Below are 23924 nucleotides of genomic sequence, written 5' to 3'. Positions count from 1 at the left end.
ATGAGCCAGGGGCCCCGGCGGTCCGGCGCCGGGCGGGGGGCGGCCGCAGTGCAGCTGCTAGTCACCCTGAGCTTCCTCCCGCGCATCGTCGAGGCCCAGGTGAGCCGAGGGCCGGCGGGGTGGGGTGGGGTGCGGGGCCGGACGCAGGCGCTGGCGGCGAGCAGGCCGCGGCGGGGGTGCGGGCAGGGCCAGGCCGGACCCGCAGGGGCTTTGGGGACCGCGCGGGCGGGGGTCCGTGACCCGAACCGCCGCGTCCCGGGAGGCCTGCGAGATGCGCGCGGTGAGTGCGGGGAGGCGACTCTCGTGGAGGCGGCGGCAGGAGGTGACGGTTCCCGGAGGCGTTTCTGCTTTTCTTCTGGAGTGTGGGGCGCCGGGGCGTGTGCTGGAGCCTGGGCTGGAGTGGGGACGCGGTCCGCTGTGTGGGGAGGGACGCGCGGACGGGGAAGCCCGCCCCTCACCGGGGGCTCCCCCGCGTCCCTCAGGAGTGCCGCGGGCGGGGAGGGACGCCAGACCCCGAGTCCTGGAGCTCTCGGGCTGGAGAGCCCCCTGCTGCGCCCCGGCTCTGCCGTCCCTCGTTCTCGGGGGAGTTTTCGCCGGCTGAGCCGGTCCGCGGGGTCCGGGGGTCCCGAGGGGAAAGCTCGCGGACACTTGGGGAGAGTGGGCCGGCCCGGGGGGCGCCCTGTGACACCTGCAGGACAGAGTGCGCTGGAGGTCGAGGGTGTGGAAAGCCAGAGCCTTTGCCCTGAGAGCCCAGTTCGCTGCTTTCCTGCAGCAGCAGGTGTGGCTGTGCCCGGTTGCCCCTGCTGCGAGGCGGCGGAGCCGCTGGGAGGGCAGGTGTCTCGGTGGCTCGACGCGAGCGGAGATGCCCATTTGAAGCGGTTGTTGCTCCCGGCTGAGGACGGCTGATGCCTTGCGTGCAACCCTGTAATCATGCTTTTCTGACTTTGTTCACACACTTTCCTGCTGGCGTTATGGTGTGTGCACACAATCCCAGAAAGCGCGAGCATTGTATTTGTGTGGGTATTTTTTAAATGAATGTTTTGGTAAAAATCTAAGGGGCAGACTTCCGGTTGCGTTATTGGTGAGCTTGCTAAAAATGCAGATTCTCTGGCCCCGTTGCCACCTGTTGCTGATTTAGTGGCTCTGGATGGGACCCAGGCCTTGTTTGTAAGTAACTGCAACGCAGTTATCCTCTGAACTACCTTGTGAGCCCCGCTTAGAAAACACTGAACTAATGGAAAGTTGGAAATCTTCTAAAAAGTAAATTTTCCAAATTGTCTTTAGGAAAATTATCTTCTAGCGGTGATAGTTTTGGGGCATACATTTAGATATTTTTCTTAAAGGAGACTTTTCTCTTTTTTTTCTTTTTATAGCCTATGTGAATTGTATTCTTTGTCAACAATCTGGAAACTTCACTTCAGGTTTTTCTCATCTACTAATTACATGTGTTACTGTTTTATAGTTGCACGTTTACTTTTATTATATCCAAATGAATACGTATCATTTTATCATGTCCAAATGAATACATATAGTTCAAAAATTAAGTATTTGTGCATATTCAAAGGAACGTTTTGTGAAACAGTCCTCAAAAGTGGATACATTTGGCTTTTGTTTCCAGTGGTATTTTCTAATACAGTATTGGAGCCTATTATAGATAGTATTTAATCTCCAATGTGTTTCAGTATATATTATCTCATTTTATTGGATCTGTCTCCCAGAAGTGGGGCTGGTTTACTGGTAAAAGCAAATATTCATTTCCTCTGGAAGAATTTATTTTCAACCCAGGCCGTAAAGAATTCTTGAAGATACAGTGTCAAGGAGAATAAGCAGCTAATAGGCAAAATCACCAAACACTAGGCACCATGAATTAGGTATTAGAAATATAGACTATGGAAAAAGACCTGCAGTTTCTAGAGCTGAAATTAAAAACTCAATGGGTGGATTAGATAGCTGATTATATCCAGCAGAAGAAAGGATTACTGAATCACGCTACCATGTTATGTCTTTTTCTACTTAATCCTCCAACACTTACCCTTTTCTCATCTTTGTATTTCACTAACAAAATTGGAGTAATCAGTGTAATCCTTATGTGTTTACCTATTAGCTTTTGAATCCACACATCATGACTTCCAATGGATTATCATAGATGAACTGTAAACTTTTTTTTTTTTTGAACTGTGAACTCTTATCAAAGGTCAATCCCTGCCTCGTCTGCATTAGGTCCCATTCCCTCTTTCAAGCACATGGCTCAACAACTCTTCCCTTTCTCTCCTGGATCATTAGTTTTTCCTTCTCTGATGGACTGTTACTGGCATTCTAAAACATGGTGTTAATTCTAGTTTACAGTTCCCTCTCAACCTGCCCAACTCTCCTGGCTCTGCTCCATTTTTCTGTTCTCTATCAAAAAAACTCATCAAAGGAATTATCCTTACTCCTTCCATGCTGGTTCTCTCTTCAACCCACTCCAGCTCCTCGGAAACTTCTCTTGGCAAGGTCTGTAGTGTCTTTCTTGTTAAAGCCAATAGTGAGTTTTTAAACCTTAGCTTTACCTATAGACAGCAGTTTTTCCCCACAGTTCATCACTTACTCTCCTTGAAATACTTCTTTTCTCTGGGCTTCCAGGATGCTGTCCTTTTCTGGTTTTGTCTTGTCTTTCTGGCTAGTCTTTCTGGTATCTTTTGCTTGTTTCTCCTCTTTGGGCCCCAGCCATGACCCCTAGGATGGGGATAGGGGTGCTAGAGATGGAGCTCTGTAAAAGCTCTTAAAACAAGATTGACGCATTTCCAGGTGGGCGAATAGACCCTTGCTGGGAGGGTGCATTGGAGGCAGAGAAGGTCTGTACTTGCACCTCCTAATACCTTTGCCCTATGCCCCTATCTATTCTATTTGGTACTTCCTGATTTGTATCCTTTACAGTACACATAAGCATTTCCTTGGTCCTGTGAGCCATTGCAAATTACTGAACCAGAGAAGAGAGTCATGAGAACCTCGATTTATAGCTGGTCAGTCAGAAGTACAGGTGGCTTGGAACTTAGGACTGATATCTAAGGTGGGGACAGTCTGTGTGTGTGAGCCCTTAATTCCGTGAGGTCTGCTCTGACTCCAGGTGGTATCAAAACTGATTTGGGCACTCACTTGGTGTTGGAGAGTTGGAGACTTGTTTGGTGTGAGAAAACCCCGGGTTCCAGTAAAGCCAAAGTCTTATAATGGTCTCCTATTTCTCCTTTCACCTACTACATAGTCCCCCTTATTTTTCCTCAGAAACATTGGGCAAGCTGACTTTCTCGGGGCATGTATAGTTTGTGTTCCCAATGCCTGGAGTGCTTTCCCCCACTCTCCCAAATTGTGTGGCTTGTTCCTTTTCCTCCTTCAAGCATTGCAAAAATTTGACTGAGACCTTTTGTAACTCTCGTTTTGAAAATAGTAGCAACTCAGTCCTGCAGTTCCCTGGTTTCCCTGTTACTTTATTACCATCTGACAGACTCTGTATGTGGTCATTCTCCCCCCCCTTTCCTATGAGCATGTAAGCTCATGGAGGGCAGAGATTTTTGTGTTTTTTTCTTTCTTTCTTCTCTTTTTACACTCTCAGCAGGTAGAACAGCAGTGCAAGGCTTATGTGAGGTAGATTCTCAAATATGTTGAATGATGAATGAATGAATGAATGAATGAATGAATGGAAAATAAAAGCATGAATTATTCAGAAGGAAGCTCAGAGAGATAATGGATTAGTAAATTTTAAAGAGAGCTTAAGAGACACAGTCTAATATAATATGTCAGGTTGGAGTTCCAGAAGAATGTACTAGAATAGGGAAAAAGTATTGACTCTTGCATGTTAATATGAAAAAGACAACCCCATAGAAAAATGAAAAACAGGTATTTCACACAAGAAATACACACGTCTTACGGCAAATAAAACATTATACTTCATCACTACAAAAATCAGATACTCTTTCCTGCTTACTATATTGGTAAAAATTTTTAAAATATCAAATAATTGTGGTGCCTGGGTGGCTCAGTTGGTTAAGCAGCTGCCTTAAGCTCTTGATCCTGTGGTCCTGGGATCAAGCCCCACATCAGGCTCCCTGCTCAGCGGAGAGCCTGCTTCTCCCTATCCCTCTGCCTGCCACTCTGTCTACTTGTGCTCTCTCTCTGTCAAATAATAAATAAAATCTTATTTATTTATTTATTTATTTATTATTTATTAAAATAAAAATGATTTATTTTAATAAAATTAATAAATCTTAAATATTTAAATAATTAAATTTTAATTAAAATTATTAATAATTTAATTTTAATTTCAATTAATAAGTTAATGCTTTGATTTAAATAATTAAATAAATTTAATAAATTTTAATAAATAAAATATTTTTTCTTAAAAAAAGAATTTTATTTATTTGACAGAGATCACAAGTGGGCAGAGAGGCAGAGGGGGTGGGAAGCAGTTTCCCTGCTGAGCAGAGACTGGGAGGGATGCTGGGCTCAGATCCCAGGACCCTGAGATCATGACCTGTACCGAAGGCAGAGGCTTAACCCACTGAGCCACCCAGGTGCCCCAAATAAAATCTTTTTTTAAAAAATCAAATAATGGCAAATATATGATTTAGCAGTAACTTCTATCTGCTGTTGGTAGGATTGTGAAGTGGTATACCTATTTTGGAAATGAGCTATAGTAATTTCACTTGTAAGCATATAAGTTGGAGAAACTCTTATATATATAGGGAGATAAAGAAAAAAGTGTTTGTGTAGCATTGTTCTTTAACTTAATCTGAGAACAACCTAAATATGGATTGCATTAGTTTCCTGTTGCTGCTCTAATAAATTACCACAAATTTAGTGGCTTAAAATAATACAAATTTATGATCATGTAATGCTGTAGGCCAGAAGTCTGAAAATGGGTTTTACAGGGATAAAATAAAGGTTACAACAAAGCTGCATTTCTCCTGGAGGCTCTAGGGGAGAATCATCATTCCTTCCCTTTTCCAGGCTTTTGTTCCTGGCCTGTGTCCTTTTCCATTGTCTTAAAAGCCAGTAATGTAGCACCTTCCAGTCTGACTCTGACACTGTCTTCCTCTTACAAGGATCTTCTTATTGAGTCTGCTTAAATAATTCAGTATTAACTACTCAAGATCTCAAGATCTTAATCACATATGCAGAGTCACTTTTGCCATGTACTGTAACATATTCATTGGCTTCTGGAATTATGGCATGCATATCTTGGGGGGCCATTATTCTGCCGAGCTTACAGCTCAACAATAGAATAAATACACTGTGATATTTTCATATAATACAACATTTACAGCAGGGAAAATGAATGACCATAAAACTCATTATGGTGGGTAGCTAGCAAAATATTAGCAAAAGATCATGTCATTAACATTAAAGTTCAAAAACAAAAAGAACCCTCTATATTGTTTAGGGATATATCATATGTGATGAAATTGCAAGGAAAAGTATTTAACAAAAATAAGTTATTCTACCTCCAGGGGGAGGGAGATGGCTATAATTAGAAAGCGACTTAAAAGATAATAGCCGTATTCTATTTCTATTTTTTTTTTTTAAAGATTATTTATTTTAGAAAGAGAAGGGGTGGAGGGTGGGGAGAGCTGGAGAAGCAGGTTCCCTGCTGAGCAGGGAGCCTGTAGGGACAGCCCGAGGCTCCATCCCAGGACCCTGAGATCATGACCTGAGCTGAAACCAAGAGTCAGATGCTCAGCCAAGAGGCACCCAGGCACCTCTCTATTTCTGTTTTTAAAAATTTAGTGATATGCAGGCTTTTGTTTTAGTATTTAAGAGTTAGAAATAAGTACGTGATAATTTTGTATACCTTACCCCAGCCTCTACCACATTTAAAATATTTTTTAAAAATATGGTGGTTTACTAAAAAGGAACAATTTAAGAAATATTTGTAAGAAAGAGCAGTCACTGGATAAAGTATTTTTAAAACCTAGAAAGTTGTCAGTTGGTATTTCTACCCCCCCAACTCTCCACAATTACTTAGAATTTGAAGTTTTACAAAGAGTAAGCTAGAGAAATGGAATAAAATTCAATAGTTAGTGACAGGATCTTAGTAACTAGGATAGTAAAGCATCTGGAATTCTAGAGCCAAAATTGTTGTGAATGATCCTTTGCTCTTTAAAGATAATATACCTCTGACTCTTTGTGTTGTAGGGAGTTTGGGGACACATTTGCATTCCTAGAGGGAAAACATGAGAAAGAAACAACTGGGAATTTCTGGTTTCCATTTTCTGATCATCTGTGCATAGATTCCTCCAATGGATCATACAAATGATTTTTAACCACCTCGGTACCCCCCCCCTTTTTTATAAAAATTTTAATCGAGGTAAGTGCAGGTTCCATGCAGTTGTAAACAATAATACAAAGAAATGCCACCTACACTGTATCTAGTTTAACCCACTGGTACCATTTGGCAAACATACAGTGCGGTATTATCACCAGGACATTGACACTGACGCACCCACTGATCTTACTCAGATCCCTCCTAGTCTCCCTTGCATCTGTACATTTTCTGTCCACTTTTATGTGTGCACCACCGTAGTCAAGATGCCGAACGATTTCATTACCACAAGGATCCTTCCTCTTGCCCTTTTAAAAATGATTTAATTTTTTTTATTTTTTATTTTTTATTTTTATTTTTATTTTTATTTTTTTAAAGATTTTATTTATTTATTTGACAGAGAGAAATCACAAGTAGAGGGAGAGGCAGGCAGAGAGAGAGAGAGAGAGGGAAGCAGGCTCCCCGCTGAGCAGGGAGCCCGATGTGGGACTCGATCCCAGGACTCTGAGATCATGACCTGAGCCGAAGGCAGCGGCTTAACCCACTGAGCCACCCAGGCGCCCATGATTTAATTTTTTTTAGAGAGGGATTGGAGAGGGGCAGAGGAGGGAGAGAGAGAATCTCAAGCAGACTGCCCACTGAGCATGTGCCCATTGCAAGTCTCAGTCTCATGACCCTGAGATTGTGACCTGAGCTGAAACCAAGAGTCAAAAGCTCAACTGACTGAGCCACTCAGGCACCTCCCTTCTTGCCCTTTTATAACCACTCTCCCTCCTTTCTACCCTTCTCCCTGACTCCAGTTCCTCTCCCTACTCCAGCCCTTAAGCCCTGGTAACCAAAAAACTTTTCTCCATTTGAAAAATGTTGTAGGGGTGCCTCGGTGGCTCAGTGGGTTAAGCCTCTGCCTTCGGCTCAGGTCATGATCTCAGGGTCCTGGTCTCGGGCTCTCTGCTCAGCGAGGAGCCTGCTTCCTCCTCTCTCTCTTTCTCTCCGCCTCTCTGCCTACTTGTTATCTCTGTCAAATAAATAAAATCTTAAAAAAAATGTTGTATAAATGAAACCACATAATAAGTAACATTTTGAGGTTGGCTTTTTTTCACTCAACCTGATTCCCTGAAGATTCATCTGATATGTGGATGTCTGTGAGTCCCATTTTTAAATTTAGCTGAAGAATGTTTTATGGAAATTTTGGATTCTGAACTCATTTTGTAAATATCATTTTCTGTTTAGTTAATGTATACTTTGGGTAGTAGATAAAGCATGTATTTTTAAGTGTGATTATTTGGGACTAAGTCTCATTTTTACTTTGGAAAAATTATTTTAACTATGCTAAGCCTTAATTTTCTTATGTGTAAAATGAGGATAATAATACCTATTTCATAGAATATTTAAAAAATAAATGAGATAACCTGTAATGTTCTTAGCACTGTGCCTATCACATAAGTGTTCCATAAATGGCAGTAGAAAAATAAGATGGGGTTACTACAACAGTATTATTATAGTCTGTGACTTTTAGGTTAGTCTTGGAAGAAATGCTTTAGCATTCCTGCTACATTTGGATTTTATGTATGTTTGGGGAAGGGAGGAACATTCAATATATTTCTCTAGCCACTAATGCTTAGTTCTTCAGAATAGGTATATCTATTTAATCCTTCTGTTGTTCTTTACCTAATTGGCCATATAAAAAGTAAATGATTGTTTTAATGTTATGTATCTTTTTTTAAAGGATTTTATTTGAGAGAGGAAAGGAATGAATGGGTGAGTGGCAGAGAGAGAGGGAAAAACAGGATCCCTATTGAGCAGGGCTCTTGGTCCCAGGACCTTGGGATCTCTACCAGAGCTGAAGGCAGAGGCTTAACCGACTTAAAACAACTTAATCGACTTAACCAACTGAGCCACCAAGGCACCCCTTTCATGTTACGTATCTTAACAAAGACTAGTTACCTCAAATGAATAAACTATCTTTTTATACAATAGTACAGATTTGCTAAGGTTGAAATATCTATAATTTACATATTTTAAATTTTATATGTATATATTCCCCACCCCCAGGTAACCGGAGTCCTGGATGATTGCCTGTGTGACATCGATAGCATCGATAACTTCAACACTTTCAAAATCTTCCCCAAAATAGAAAAAATTGCAAGAGTGAGACTACTTCCCTTATTACAAGGTAGAGCTATAATTTTTGATTCCTTTAGGAGCAAAATATTTACATAGCTCTCTACAGATGTGACTTTTATGACCCTTTTGAAAACCCATTTTGACTTCTCAGAACACTCTGTGTTTTTTTTTTTTTTTAATCACTTGAATATATTAAGTATGTAGTAAAACCTGATTGTCTTTTTGAACACTGAGAACCTGAACACTCTTCCTGTGTTTGGGAAATCCCTCATCTTTCAGTTTTGGGACAGAGACTACTTCCACAGAAGTTGAAAGTGCCACAGACTTACTTATCTGTCAGCTTTCACTGTAATTTAGGCTCCACCATCTAGACCCCTTCCAGGCTCTGTGTTGTGCTGCTGGGCCCTGTCCTGTGTTAGTGCTTTTCTCAGTGTAAGTACCACAGCAGCACATGGTTCCTGGGGAGCTCACTGGAAGGGCTGCTGAACCAGGCTGAGGGCACAAGCAGAACAGCCTTCGTAGTAATACTGAGGAACTGATTCTTAAATTGAGTGCTCTGCTCTAGACCTTTACAGAATAACCAATGCTAGTTTAAAGGTAGCAACAAAAAGCAATATTCAAAAGCAGTATTTTAAATCAAAGAACAGTATTTTAAAAGCTGCTGTTATGCTTTGTTTTGCTCTTGCTCTCAGTATTCGATTGGGTTTATAATTTCTTTGATACTCATTTTTAGTTTATTTTAAAAATTGAGCATGATTTTCTTTTTTATCCTGATTCTATATAGCTATCTTAGTCTTTAAATATTTCTGAGGATAAAAAAAGAAATTAGAGCAGGAACTAATAGCCATTATTTTTATGTCACCACTAAAATTTTGGCACCATTAGTCATTGCCCTTTTTTTTTTTTGAAGGTGACAATTTTATTATGTCGTGTGCCTAGCAAGAAATGCAATAGCCATTTCCCTTGTTTTTGCAACACTCTATATCAAATTTCTGGAAGAAATTCCTCCCTAATTTCTGGAAAAACACTTACACAGGTTTCTAATTGACCAAAAGAAGGAAAGACACTTTGGTTAACAATCCTATTTTACATAAATATAAGGGGGAGTGATTGTTTCTCAATGGAATGTTAGGGTTTACAGGAGGAGGAAAAATGGAAGTTGGATAGGCAAACATAACAGTGTTCTAAGAAAACATTCTAATCAATGTGATGAAATTATTCCATATGTAATGGAAATATCCACTTACTTCCCAAGGGAGGGTAATTCAGTGATCTAGTTAATGCATTTGTCTCCAAGTCAAGGATATTCTGATGATGATTATTCCTTTCTCTAGTTCTGCCAACCTACAAATTAAACAAAAAGGACATTTAACCACCGTCAGTATACTTTTCATACACTAGTGGCAGAAAAATAAAGCAAAGAGAATAGGTTAATTTTAAACATGTGCAAACATACTTATGATTGAGCAAGGATATCTAGGTGGAAGCCAGTCTACCCCTGTCAACTGCTCAGTTGGCTGCTGAGTTGGTATTTACAGTTTCTTATACTATCTATTCCATTTCTTTATTCACCAAATATTTATTGAATAACTACTTAGCAGTAGGCGTTCTTTTTTTTTTTTTTTAAAGATTTTATTTATTTATTTGAGAGAGAGAGAGTGAGAGAGAACATGAGAGGCGAGAAGGTCAGAGGGAGAAGCAGACTCCCCATGGAGCTGGGAGCCCGATGCGGGACTCGATCCCGGGACTCTAGGACCGTGACCTGAGCCAAAGGCAGTTTGTTCAACCAACTGAGCCACCCAGGCGCCCAATAGGCACTCTTTTTTAAAGAGTTTTCCTATTTTTATTATTATTATTTTTAAAGATTTTGTTTGTATGTCAGAGAGAAAGAGAGCACAAGCAGGGGAAGTGGCAGGCAGAGGGAGAAGCAGGTTCCCCGCTGAGCAGGGAGCCTGACACAGAGCTTGATCCCAGGACCCTGGGATCATGACCTAAGCTGAAGGCAGATGCTCAGCTGCCAGGCAGGTAGGTGCTATTCTAAGTGCTGTGGATACAATAGTGAATAACACAAAGACTCTGACTTCATGAAGCTTTATCCAGATTAGGAAGGCAAACAATAAACAGTGAAATTTAATGTCATATGCTTACTAAGGTTAATGCTATGGAGAAGAATAAAGTAGGAGACAGAATAAATTAATGGGGTGGGGAAGTTAGGTAGCTTTACTTTTAAAGAAGATGATCAGGAAAGGAAGGTATCCGTGCTGTGCCATTTGAGTAAAGACCTACATAACGTGAAAGCCGTGACAAGATGTGGAGAGAGAACATTCCAGGGAAGGAGAGTAGAGCTACAGGTATAAACGTCTTGAGTGCAGGCATAAAGGTTGAGCGTGTTTGAGGAATAAGTTCAGCCTGGCTGGAGCAAGGTGAGTGAGATATGGAGAGTTGGAAAGTAAGAGCCAGATGAGAAAATCTTATGTAAGGATGTTGAATTTTAGTATAAGTATAATAAGCTTTTGGGGGATTTGTACAAAACAGACTCTCAGGGTGTGAAATAGGAAATAGAGAAACCATGTAGGTTTTTGCATGAGACCAGATGAAAAGTGGAGTTGGAATAGGGCAGTAGAGTTGGAAGAGGTGAAAAGTAAGCAAATGAAGATCGTACATAAGAGGTAACACCAACAGACTTACCTGATGGGGTGAATGTATGCTGTGAGAGTAGAAGTGAAATCGAAGATGATGTGGAGTTTTGAGCATATTACAGAAAAATATATCCTGACCAAGTTAATCTTATTCTAAGAATGCAGGAACAAGGCTTTTAGGTCCTCAACACAGTTCAACACACATTCCTGATTTTTAAAAAATTTAATAGGAATGATGGATACTTCCTTAACATGATCATTTTAATCCTAACATTAGCATTGCCACCATCTTGCTTGTTGGGAAATAGTCAAGGAATTCTCACTTAGGTGAGGGACCCAGGGTACCCACTGTTCTTTACTGCTGGAGATCTTAATTAGCATACCAAACAAGAGAGAGCAACTAGAGGCATAAACATTTTTGAAGAATAAGTAAAACTATCTCCATTTATAAATGACAAAATAATACTAGAAAACTTAAATAATGAACAAAAATGATAAAAAAATGCATTAAGATAGCAGGCTATAAACTTAATATACAAAATCCCATATCTTCCTAAATGTAAACAATAAGATATAACAAACAAAATCCCCAGTTACACTGAGCAGTCAAGAAGGTCACTGTCTGCCAAGCCCATTATTTTCCATCAAGAAACTCTGGATGTTCTTTGTAGCACTTGCTACAATTTGTAATTAAGCAGGCATTTATAATTTCTATTCCCTCCAGTACACTCCAGGCGGGTGAAGCACTTTTTTATATATCTTCTTTGCCCTAAACCCTACACAGTGCAGACAGTGGGTGCTCATTGCACACTGAAGCGGGTGGGCGCTCGGGAGAACCCTAACTGGTAAGGTGCTGACAGACATCAGAGTAAAATGCTGCCCAGGGTCTGCAGGTGAGAAGTGTACTTGGACTTTATTTCTTTTTTGAAGTGTCAGAGGACTAATAACAGTTATTTTTTAAAATTAATATTACAATTGGGTGTCTGAAAAACTGCAGTTTCAAATTTTGAACCCTATAGATGCCACAGGGTAGGACTTTTTCTTCTTCCCACCACCACATCAGTGGTGTGCAGCACAGGGACACCTAGAGAGTGTTGAAGAACTGTGCCATATGTGTGCTAACGTTTATCCAATCTTTCTCTCAAGGTCAATCTGAAGCGACCATGTCCTTTCTGGGCAGAAGATGGCCATTGTTCAATAAAAGACTGCCATGTGGAGCCCTGTCCAGAGGTAAAATAAATTAAAAAAAAATAATAAGGAAAACATTGCTTCCTCTTGGGCTCTTAGATAAGCATGAATTTATATTTTAGGCCACTGTTAATGGATTTAGACTTGTCCTCAAATTCATATGCTGTCACCTCTCTCTTTTTAACCACATTCTTGAAGGTTTATTTTATACTTGTCACCAAAATGGGTTCGAAGAAGCTCTTGTACCCAGTAGTATTGATTGGTTGTGGAAGTATAGTATGGTTCTAAGCCAGGTGGAAGCCTGGGCAGCCTGTTCTAGGACTGGATCTACAATTGGCTAACTCTTATTTCATGCTTTGTTGAATATGCTTTTTATTTCATAAGAAAAGTGATGTTAGTGGACCTTAACTTTTACATTTAGAGTGGGAATTAGAGTGCTTTGTAAAGCAGAGGAATTTCAGGCTTGGTATGAGGTCTTCACTTGGTTGCTTTGTTACATTAAAAAAAAAGCAGCTATACTTATATTTTAGACTTTTGTTTTAGACATATACCATAGTTAATTCTTCTTAAACAATAGTTCATTATAAGCTGTGTTTTCATTTCACTTTTTACTTTTCTTACCTAACCAATTAATCTAGTTTGTTATCCTTACAAATGGGGAAAAAACCTTAACCAATGTCCTTTGTAAAGGGACAATTTAAAAAATCCTCTTCATTTTCCTTTAAGAATAATTTTTTTAACTTTTTCATCTGAAATAATTTCAGACCTACAGAAAAATTGGGAGAATAATACCAACAGTCCTCATTTATTTTTATTCAGATTCTCTGAATTTTTATCACGTTTGCTTTATTACTCTTTGTATATATTATTTTCTGAACTATTTGGGTGTAAATTACCAACAAGGGGATATAATACTGCTAATTACTTGTGTTTCCTTAAAAACAAGATTATTCTCTTATGTAACCACAATGTAACTAACAAAATCAGGAAATTAACATTTTTATAATACAAATGTCTAATCTATAGACCTTAGTCATATATTGCTGAATGACTTACTAATGTTCTATATAGCTAAAAAAAAAAAGTTTTATAGTGTACATTCACTTCATGTGTACAAAATGGTGCTTCAGTAGTTCCATATACTATTCAGTGCTGATCAAGATAAGTGCACTCTCAATCCACTTCCCCAGTTTCAGCCATTGCCCCCTCCTTATATCCTCTCTGGTATCCATCTCTTTGTTCTCTATAGAGTTAAGAGTTTCTTGTTTTGGTTTGTCTCTTTTTTGTTCTTGTGTTTGTTTTGCTGCTTAAATTCCACGGGTGAGTGAAATAGTGTGGTAATTCTTATTCTCTAACTGGCTTGTTTTCCTAAGCATTATACTCTCTAAATCCATCCATGTTTTGCAAATGGCAGGACTTCATTCTTTTTTATGGCTGAATAATATTCCATTTTATGTGTATACACCACATCTTCTTTATCTGTTCATCTATTGATCAACACTTGGGCTGTTTCCATGGGTTGTCTATTGTAAATAATGTTACTATAAACATAGGAGTGTAGGGTGCCTAGGTGGCTCAGTGGGTTAAGCCTCTGCCTACAGCTCAGGTCATGATCTCGGGGTCCTGAGATCGAGTCCTGCATCAGGCTCTCTGCTTGGCGGGGAGCCTGCTTCCTCCTCTCTCTCTCTCTGCCTGCCTCTCTGCCTACTTGTGATCTCTCTCTGTCAAATAAATAAGATCTTTAGAAAAAAAATAGGAGTGTATATATCCCTTTGAATTAGTGTTTTTGTATTCTTTGGGTAAATACCTAGTAGTATAATTGCTGGATCATAGGATAGTTCTGTTTTTAATTTTTCAAGGAACCCGTATGTTATCTTCCACAGTTACTGCACCAGTTTGCATTCCCACCAACAGTAAATGAGTGTTACTTTTTCTCTACATCTTCACCAGCACTTGTTTCTTGAGTTTTTGAGTTTAGTCATTCTAACAGATGTTAGGTGATAGTTCAGTTTGTTTTTGATTTGCATTTCTCTGATGATGCATGATGTTGGGCATCTTTTCATGTATCTGTTGGCCATCTAGATATTGTCTTTGGAGAAATGTCTGTTCGTATCTTCTGCCCATTTTTTAATTGGATTATTTAGGATATTTTTTGGTGTTGAGCTGTATTAAATTCTTTTTTTTTTTTTAAGATTTTATTTCTTTATTTGACAGGCAGAGATCCCAAGTAGGCAGAGAGGCAGGCAGAGAGAGAGGAGAAAGCAGGCTCCCTACGAGCAGAGAGCCCAATGCGGGGCTCGATCCCAGGACCCTGGGATCATGACCTGAGCTGAAAGCAGAGGCTTTAAAGCACTGAGCTACCCAGGCACCCCGAGCTATATAAATTCTTTATATAATTTGGGTAATAATCCTTAGTTGGATATGTCATTGCAAATATCTTCTACAGTTAGTTAGGTTGTCTTTTAGTTTTATTGGTGGTTTCCTTTGCTGGGCAGAAGTTTTTTATTTTAGTGTAATCACAAGTGCTTATTTTGCTTTTGTTTTACTTGCCTCAGGAGACATACCTAGAAAGATCTTGTTATGGTCAACATCAGAGAAATTACTTCCTGTGCTCTGTTCTAGGAATTTTATGGTGTCAGGTCTCACATTTAGGTCCCTAATCTATTTTGAGTTTTTGTGTGCAGTGTAAGAAGTCCCATTTCATTCTTCTGCATGCAGCCATGTAGTTACCCTTTGTTGAAGAGACTTATTCCCATTAAATATTCTTGCCTCCTTTGTCAAAGATTGACAGTAGCATCATGGGTTTATTTCTGTGCTTTGTATGCTGTTCTGTTGACCTAAGTGTCTATTTTTGTGCCAGTACCATACCTTTTTGATTACTACAGATAATATAATTTGAAATCTGGAATAGTGTTCCCTCCGGTTTTGATTTTCTTTTTCAAGATTGCTTTGGCTCTTCAGAGTCTTTTGTGGTTCCATACAAAGTTTAGGATGTCTTTTTTCTAGTTCTATGAAGAATACTGTTGGTATTTTGATAGGGATTGCATTAAATGTGTAGCTTGCTTTGGGTAGTATAGAAATTTTAACAATATTTGTTCTCGTAATCCATGAGCATGGACTGTCTTTCCATTTCTTTGTGTCATCTTCAGCTTCTTTCATCAATATTTTAAGTTTTCACAATCAGGTCTTTTCACCTCTTTGCTAAATTTATTCATAGCTGGTTAATTATTTTGGGGATTGTTGTAAATGGGATTGTTTCTTAATTTCTCTTTCCGCTGCTTCCTTATTACTGTATAGAAATGCAGCAGAATTTTGTACATTGATTTTATGTCCTGAAACTTTACTGGATTCATTTTTAGATGTAGCAGTTTTTTGGTGGAGTCTTTAGGGTTTTCTACACAGAATATCATGTCCTCCGCAAATAGTGAAATTTTGAATTTTTCCTTAACCAGTTTGGTTGCCTTTTATTTCTTTTTGTTGTCTGATGGCTGTGGCTAGGACATCCAGTACTAAGCTGAATAAATAGAGTAGATATCCGTGTCCTTTTTCTGACCTCACGGTAAATGCTCTCAGTTTTCACCCCATTGAGTATAATGGATTTTCTCTATAAGGCCTTTATTATAGTTGAGGTTTGTTTCCTCCAAACCTACTTTGTTGAGGGTTATTGTTGCTGTATTTTATTGGATGCTTTTTCTGTATCTGTTGAAATCTGAAGCTTCTTTTCCTTTCTCTTACTGATATGATGTATCACACTGATTGATTTATAAATATTGAACCACCCTTGCAACCTGGGAGTAAAGGTTGATCAGGGTGAATGATTTTTTTTTAAAGGATTGTTGGACTTGGTTTGCTAGTATTTTGTAGAGGATTTTTGCATCTATGTTCATCAGAGTTATTGGCCTGTAGTTTTGTTTTTAATTAAAAAAATCTTAATTTTTTGTAGTTTTTTTAAAGATTTTATGTATTTATTTGACATTTGACAGAGATCATAAGTAGGGAGTGGGGCGGTGTTGGTTGCAGGGAAGCTGGCTCCCTGCTGAGCAGAGAGTGGAAGGCAGGGCTCAATCCCAGGACCAGGGGATCATGACCTGAGCTGAAGGCAGAGGTTTAACCCCCTGAGCCACCCAGGTGCCCCTGTAGTTCTGTTTTTTAATGGTGTCTTCACCTGGCTTCAGTATCAGGATGATACTGGCCTCAGAGAATGAATTTGGAAATTTTCCTTCCTCTTCATTTTTTTGAAATATTTTGAGAAGAATAGGTATTAACTTTTCTTGGAATGTTTGATAGAATTTGCCTATAAAGCCATCTGGTCCTGGAGTTTTGTTTGTTGGGAATTTTTTTTTTAAAGATTTTGTTTATTTATTTGACAGGGAGAGATCACAAGTAGGCAGAGAGGCAGGTAGAGAGAGAGAGGGAAGCAGGCTCCCCGCTGAGATGAGAGCCCCATGCTGGTCTTGATCCCAGGACCCTGGGACCATGACCTGAGCTGAAGGCAGAGGCTTTAACCCACTGAGCCACCTAGGCACCCCATGTTGGGAATTTTTTGATTACTGATTCAATTTCATTGCTGGTTATCAGTCTGTTTAAATGTTCTTTCTTCCTGTTGCTGTTTTGATAGATCATATGTTTCTAGGATTTTGTCCATTTCCTCTAGGTTGTCCAGGTTTGGAGTATGTAATTTTTCATAATACTCTCCTGTAGTTGTATTTCTGTGGTGTCCATTGTTACTCTCTCTCATTTGCAATTTTGTTTGGGTCCTCTCTCAAACCCCCCCCCCCTTTTTTTAATGAGCCTGGCTAGAGGTTTATCAGTTTTATTTATCTTTTCTAGGAACTAGCTCCTGATATCATAGATTTCTTCTATTTTGTTTTTAAAAAATTTTCTGTATCATTTATTTGTGCTCTAATCTTTATTATTTCCTTCCTTCTGTTGGTTTTGGGTTTTGTTATTCTTTTTGTAGCTCCTTTATATGTAAATTTAGGTTGTTTGAGATATTTCCTACTTCTGAGGTAGGCTGGTACGATCCTAAACTTCCCTCTTAGAACTGCTTTTGCTCCATCCGCAAGAGTTTGGACCACTGCGTTTTCATTTTCATTTGTTTCCATGTAATTTTTATTTCTTTGAGGTCTTGGATGACTCATTCATTGTTTAGTAGCATGTTATTTAATGTTGATGAATTTGCGCTCTTTTCAGATTTTTTCCTGTGGTTGACTTCCATTTTCATAGTGGTGTGGTCAGAAAAGATGCATGGTATGACTTCCATCTTCTTGAATTTGTTCAGGCTTATTTTATGGGCTAATCTGTGATCTGTTCTGGAAAATGTTCTGTGTGCACTTGTGGAGAATATGTATCTGCTGTCTTAGGATGGAATGCTCTGAAAATATCTTTTAAATCCATCTGATCTGGTGAATGGAGCCATTGTTTCCTTGTTGATTTTCTGTTTGGACAATCTGTCCATTGATGTAAGAGGGGTGTTATAGTCTCCTATTATTATTGCATTCCTATCGATTAGGTTTTTTTTTTTTTTAATGTTGTTAACTGTGTGTTTGGGTGCTCCCATGTTGGGTGCATAAATATTTATAATTATGTATCTTCTTGTTGGAGTCTCCCCTTCATCATCATATAGTGTTCTTCTTTATCTCCTGTTACAGTTTTTGTTTTAAAGTCTGTTTTGTTTGATTTAAGTATTACTACTCCAGCTTTCTTTTGACATCCATTTGGATGACGAATCTTTCTTCATCCTCTTACTTTCAGTCGGCAGTTGTTTTTACATCAGAGATGAGTCTCTTGTAGGCAGTCTTATAGATGGCTCTTGTTTTTTTTTTTTTTATCCACTCTGTGTAATTCAAAGACAGCCCATATCTTTGGATTGAAGTGTCTAGTCCATTTACATTCAAAGTAGTTATTGGTAGATATAAATTTATTACCAAGTTGTTACTTGCTTTGTGATTGATTGTTCTGTAGTTTTTCTCTGATCTCTCTCTTGCTCTTTTTTGTGGTGTTTTGGCTTTCCTTAGTGATATACTTGGATTCCTTTCTCTTTATCCATTGCATATCTATTGCTGGCTTTTTTTTCTTTATTTCTTTCAGTGTAACAGAATTCATTGTTCATGCACCACACCCAGTGCTCCGTGCAATATGTACCCTCTATAATACCCACCACCTGACTCCCCCGACCTCCCACCCCTTCAAAACCCTCCGATTGTTTTTCATAGTCCATAGTCTCTCACGGTTCATCTCCCCTTCCAATTTCCCTCAAGTCCTGTCTCCTCTCCATCTCCCCATGTCCTCCATGTTATTTGTTATTGCTGGTTTTTGATTTGTGGTTACCATTAGGTTTGTATATAACATCGTTTGCATATAGCAGTCTGTGCTAAGTTGATGGTCATTTAAGTTTAAACCCATTCTTTATTCCTTTCTGCTTAACATTTTGGACATATGGTGTCATATTTTATATCCTTTGTGAATCTCTTGACTGATATTTACAGATATACTTATTTTTACTGCTTTTATGTGTCCTACTTTTCCTACTCTTACTTACAGTTTTTTCTTTACATTCAAAGAGTCCCCTTTAATGTATGGTTGGGGTAGTAGTCATAAACTCTGTTAGTTTTTGTTTGTCTGGAAAACCCATTATCTTTCCTTTTATTCTGAATGATAGGCTTGCTGGATAGAGTATCCTTGGCTGCAGATTTTTCTTTTCAGCACTTAATCTATCATGCCACTCTCTTCTGGCCTACAAATCTTCTGGTAAAAAAATCAGCTGATAGCTCTATGGGGTTTCCCCTTGTATATAACGGTTTTCTTTTCTCTTGCTGCTTTAAATTTTTTTTTCTTTATCACTACTTTTTGCCATTTTAACTACTATGTGTCTTGGTGTGGTTCACCTTGGGTTGATTTTGTTGGGGGATCTCTGCCTCCTGGATCTCAGTATCTGTTTCCTTCCCCAGATTCAGGAAGTTTTAGCTATTATTTCTTCAAATTAAATTTCTGTTCTCTTCTTTTTCTACTTCTTCCAGGATCCCTGTAATTTGAATGTTATTACACTTAATGGAGTCACTGAGTTCCCTAAGTCTATTCTCATTTTGTATAACTTTTTTTTCTCTCACATGCTCGGCTTGATTACTTTCCTTTACTCTGTCTTCCAGGTTGTTGATTCATTTGCCTTTTTCCTCTAACCTACTATTTATTCCATTTAGTGTATTTTTATTTTCATTTATTGTGTTCTTCATCTCTGATGTGTTCCTTTTTATTTCTGTGTTAAGGGTCTCACTGATGTTCTCCATTCTTTTCTCAATCCCAGTGAGTATGTTTATGATCATTACTTAAAATTTTCTATCAGCCATACTACTTATGTCCATTTCACTTCGATCTGTTGCTGTGGTTTTGTCCTGTTCTTTCATTTGGGACATATTCCTTATCTCATTTTGTCTGATTCTCTGTGTCTGTTTCTGTGTGTTAGCAAAATCAGCTCTGCGTCCTCCTCTTGAAGTTCACAATCTTATGAACAAGATGTCCTGTAGTGCCCTGTGGTAGAGTTGTCCCCTATTCTCCAGGACCTGGCACATCAGGGACCGTCTCCTGTGTGTGTTGCATATGCTCTGCTCTTGTGTCCTGGCCAGCTTTTCCTTTAGTCCAGTTGTCTAAGAGGCTCTCTTAGCTTGTTGTGAGCTGTGTTTGGTCCCCCGCTGGAGGGCTGCACATTTTAACAAGGTGTGTGCTGGTCTGTTTCCTGCCCTGATGGATGGAGGGCTGTGTGGGTGGGGTACCAGTTACAACAGGCTGTGTCTTGAGCTTCTGCAAGGTCCACAGCTGCCCACACTGAGGCCCTGCAAAACGTGTGGGTCAGAATAAGCTGCACTGATGATGTTTACACTGGTCTTCCATGGGAAGGGATCCAAAACCAGAACTGACACAAATGTGTCAAAAAGGGGACCTTACTAGGTATGGGTGGGTGGAGCTCAGTATAACCAATTTAGCTAGAAAGCCTTGCATAGTGCTGGTTCCCACAGGTGCCTATGTGTTTATGCTGTGAGTGGGGATGTAGAGGTGAGGGAAATGGTGCCTGCCTCCTTTGTTCCTGGAGGGGTCTCCCTGTGATCCCTGCCTTTCAAGACATGCTCTGAGATTAGTAAGTCTCCCTCCCATATGCCCTAGTTGTTTTTCAAATTGCTGCTTCTATGTTGTAGCTACCTGGGCTGTTTGTCCTATTCCCCCCACCCCACCCCGCTGTCTGTTTTAAGGGCAGGAACTCTGCTTCCTAATGCCTTTCAGCTCTCCCAGAGTGGAGGTGCTGATTTTTAAAAATCCAAGCTTCGACTCCCACTGGTTGTAGGAACTCCTGAAATTTGGAGCCTCTGGCTTTCAAAACCAAAAGTTATGGGGATTGGTCTTCCCCATGCATGTGGGATAGTCTGTTTCTCACCCTTCCCTGTACCTCCAGTTCTTGACTGCAGACGGCCAAAGCCTGTTTCGTTCCCCACTACATCTCTACTCTTCCTACCCAATTCAATGTGGCCTCTTCTCTGCCTTTAGTTGCAGAGTTTGTTCTGCCTTCTGCCAGTCTTTGGGTTGTTTTTTAGATTATTTGTGTGAAGTTTTTGTTTTCAGGTTGTATCCATAGGATGAGGTGAGCCTAGGGTCCTCCTACCCCATCATCTTCCCAGCCTCAATACCAGCTGGTTTATTTCATTCTTGATTTAGTTATTAGTTTTACATTTTTCATTACTTCTAATAATTCTCTTCTGTGATTGTTATGTGTCATTCGTAACAATCATCTGTGATGCCTACCCAAGTATGTCTAAAAGGTTTATTGTTAAGATTTGTATAAGTCAAGTTATTGTATTTAGCATCAAACCTTCAGAAAAGCTGCTAAAGGTTTTGATTTTAGCATATTATACTATACTAGTCAGAGGACACACTGTAGCCAGCAGTCACTTTTGGTTAGTATTCCGTCCACATTTTAAATTCAGGTTCGTGACTATTAGATTTGACTTAAGTTTTATAGTCTTCTCTCTTCTGCCTTCTGTTAGATGTACTAGCAAATACTAAAATAATAAAATGCTTGCAACAAGTAATGTTTTAATCTATTAGTCTTTTTATTGATTAGGGAAATATCTCTAATCATTATTTATATTCTTCCACCTGGTAGGAAGATATTTATTCTGAATATTTGGTTAAATTTACCTAAGCTAAAATTTACCATGACATATGAAAAGATTTTAGTAGGTATTTTGCTATACCATAGATTCCGAGGCTGGAAATCAGTCCCCTAGATTGATTAGAGGATCAACCTGTGATTTTCTGCTTTCAGATACAATTTTTTGTTTAAAATTGTGTCTGATGAACCAGTTATAATGATTTCTAGGTTTGCTTATTAAATCCTGAAACTAATTACTGGCTTTGTAGAAAAGAGAGCTGGACATAGGGATTTTCTATTAGTAAACCCTGATTACCTAGATTGGTAAACCAAGGTGAATCCTGTGCACCAAAGAACTGATTCTGTCAGTATTAATCCCATACTGCCTTCACTTTAGATGTCAGTTTAGAGCAGAAATTAAGATTGAGCATAAAATTTTTCAAAGAACTTTGAAAATTTTTAAAGCTTCTTTTTCTGTGGTAGGAAAGTTTATGGAATAGTGATTTTTGTCAGTTTTTTTTTTAACCTAAAAGTTATGTGAACTATTCCATACTGCATTACAGTTTAAATTCTAGCTGATTTGGGGGTGCCTGGTTGGCTCAGTGGGTTAAGCCTCTGCCTTCGGATCAGGTCATGAATTTAGGGACTGGGGATGGAGCCCCACATCGGGCTCTCTGCTCAGCGGGGAGCTTTCTTCTCCCTCTCTCTCTCTCTGCCTGCCTCTCTCCTTGTGATCTCTCTCTCTTTGGCAAATAAATAAATAAAATCTTTAAAAAATATTTTAGCTGATTTTGACACTTATTTTGTATATGTCATTCAGTTTGCTAAATTATGATTTACAAGTCCATAAATTGTTTTTTTTATTAGATAGTATGAAAACAGTTTGAATGAATGTTCATTTTTTTCATCATAGAATAAAATAGTCTCTGTATTTAAGCAGTGGCATTACTAATTTGTGAAGAAATCTCAAGAAAAAAATGAAGTTAACTTCCTAAATTTTTCTTATTCTTTTAAGAGCAAAATTCCAGTCGGAATTAAAGCTGGGAGTTCTAATAAGGTGAGTCACTTTTGTTCCTTGAATATTTTTTGCTTTACATTGTGAAACTTACCATTTCCTGCTTGACAGAAGAGAACTGTACTGGAATTAGTTGGCAGTGGGAACATTTTGCTCCATAGTCCCACCTTTCTAATTCTTGCCACAGGCAGAGAACTTGAATATTTTACAGTTCAATTATATAGTTTCTTTTAAGATACATCAATTCTGTCTTCTGTAGAAGAACTATAGTAGCATAGTATAACTATAGTATCAGATGCCCTGTGCAACAGGTGTTTTATCATGCATGTATTTTTAGTCTTGTGTTCCAACTAGTCAACCTGTCATCTTCAGGATTATATTGTATAGGGTACACAGTTATCAAGGTATTTGAGGCATAGTACTTTTAAATGGCATTAAAATTTTTTTATTTTAAAAATATTTTTTCAGTTATTTTTTATTCTTCATTATGCTTTTGGAAATTTTGTCTCTGTTGATATATGTAGCTTTGTTCATTTTAATAGTTGTGTAGTACTCCATTGTATGAGTATCTCATTGGTTAGCTCTTCCTCTGCTGATGGGCATTTCAATTGTTTGGAGCTTTTTGCTATTATGAACAGTGATGTATCAGCATTTTCATCCTTTGTCTCATTGTGTACACATGTAAGAGTAAACAGGTAGATATTTAGGTAGATATTTAGAAGTAAGGTTGCTGGGCCATTGATTATGCCTAGCTTAGCATGATGAGATAGTACCAAATACTTTCTAAAGTGGTTGTACTTTATTTTATTTTATTTATTTATTTATTTATTTATTTTTAAGATTTACTCTTTTTTTTTTTTAAGATTTTATTTATTTATTTGACAGACAGAGATCACAAGTAGGCAGAGAGGCAGGCAGAGAGAGAGGAGGAAGCAGGCTCCCTGCTGAGCAGAGAGCCCGATGTGGGACTCTATCCCAGGACCCTGAGATCATAACCTGAGCCGAAGGCAGCGGCTTAACCCACTGAGCCACCCAGGCGCCCCGGTTGTACTTTATTTTAGTTTTTTTTTTTTTTTTTAGTGTTGCTCTGGATATGGTTTCAGTTGTAAGACTGTTGGTTCAAGGGTTTATTCATTTTTATAGCTCTAGATAAATATTGTCAAATTACTTTCCCAAGAGGGTTTTCTTATTTTACATGATCACCAGCATACCAGTGGTAATTGTTTTTTTTTTTTTTCCCAGTGGTAATTGTTTTTGATGTCTTCTTTCGTTGGTGGGAATTTGTGACTCATTTTGATTTCCATTTCTTACATATGTAAGAGGTTTTGATAATAGGATGTATCTGTGTCATCACTGACAGATTGCCAGTGGAACTTGAAATAGAGAGAAAGCTAATAGTTATTACTAAACTTACTATGTACTTCCTTTCAGTACTCAAAAGTGGCAAACGATACCAAAGAATTAGAAGACTGTGAGCAAGCTAATAAACTGGGAGCAATTAACAGCATGCTAAGGCAAGTTTAA

General features: G+C 38.8%; 1 pseudogene across 1 annotated transcript; it reads left to right on the top strand.

Moving 5' to 3' along the window:
- LOC309859344 (ERO1-like protein beta) lies at positions 1 to 23924 on the top strand (annotated as a pseudogene). Its single transcript, XR_014316665.1, has 5 exons — positions 1 to 99; positions 8348 to 8468; positions 12205 to 12288; positions 22401 to 22442; positions 23832 to 23924. The product of XR_014316665.1 is annotated as an ERO1-like protein beta (transcript).

Source organism: Mustela nivalis, assembly GCF_964662115.1.
Source record: "Mustela nivalis genome assembly, chromosome: 2".
Lineage (NCBI taxonomy): Eukaryota > Metazoa > Chordata > Mammalia > Carnivora > Mustelidae > Mustela > Mustela nivalis.
This window is presented reverse-complemented; position numbering and strand designations above follow the sequence as displayed.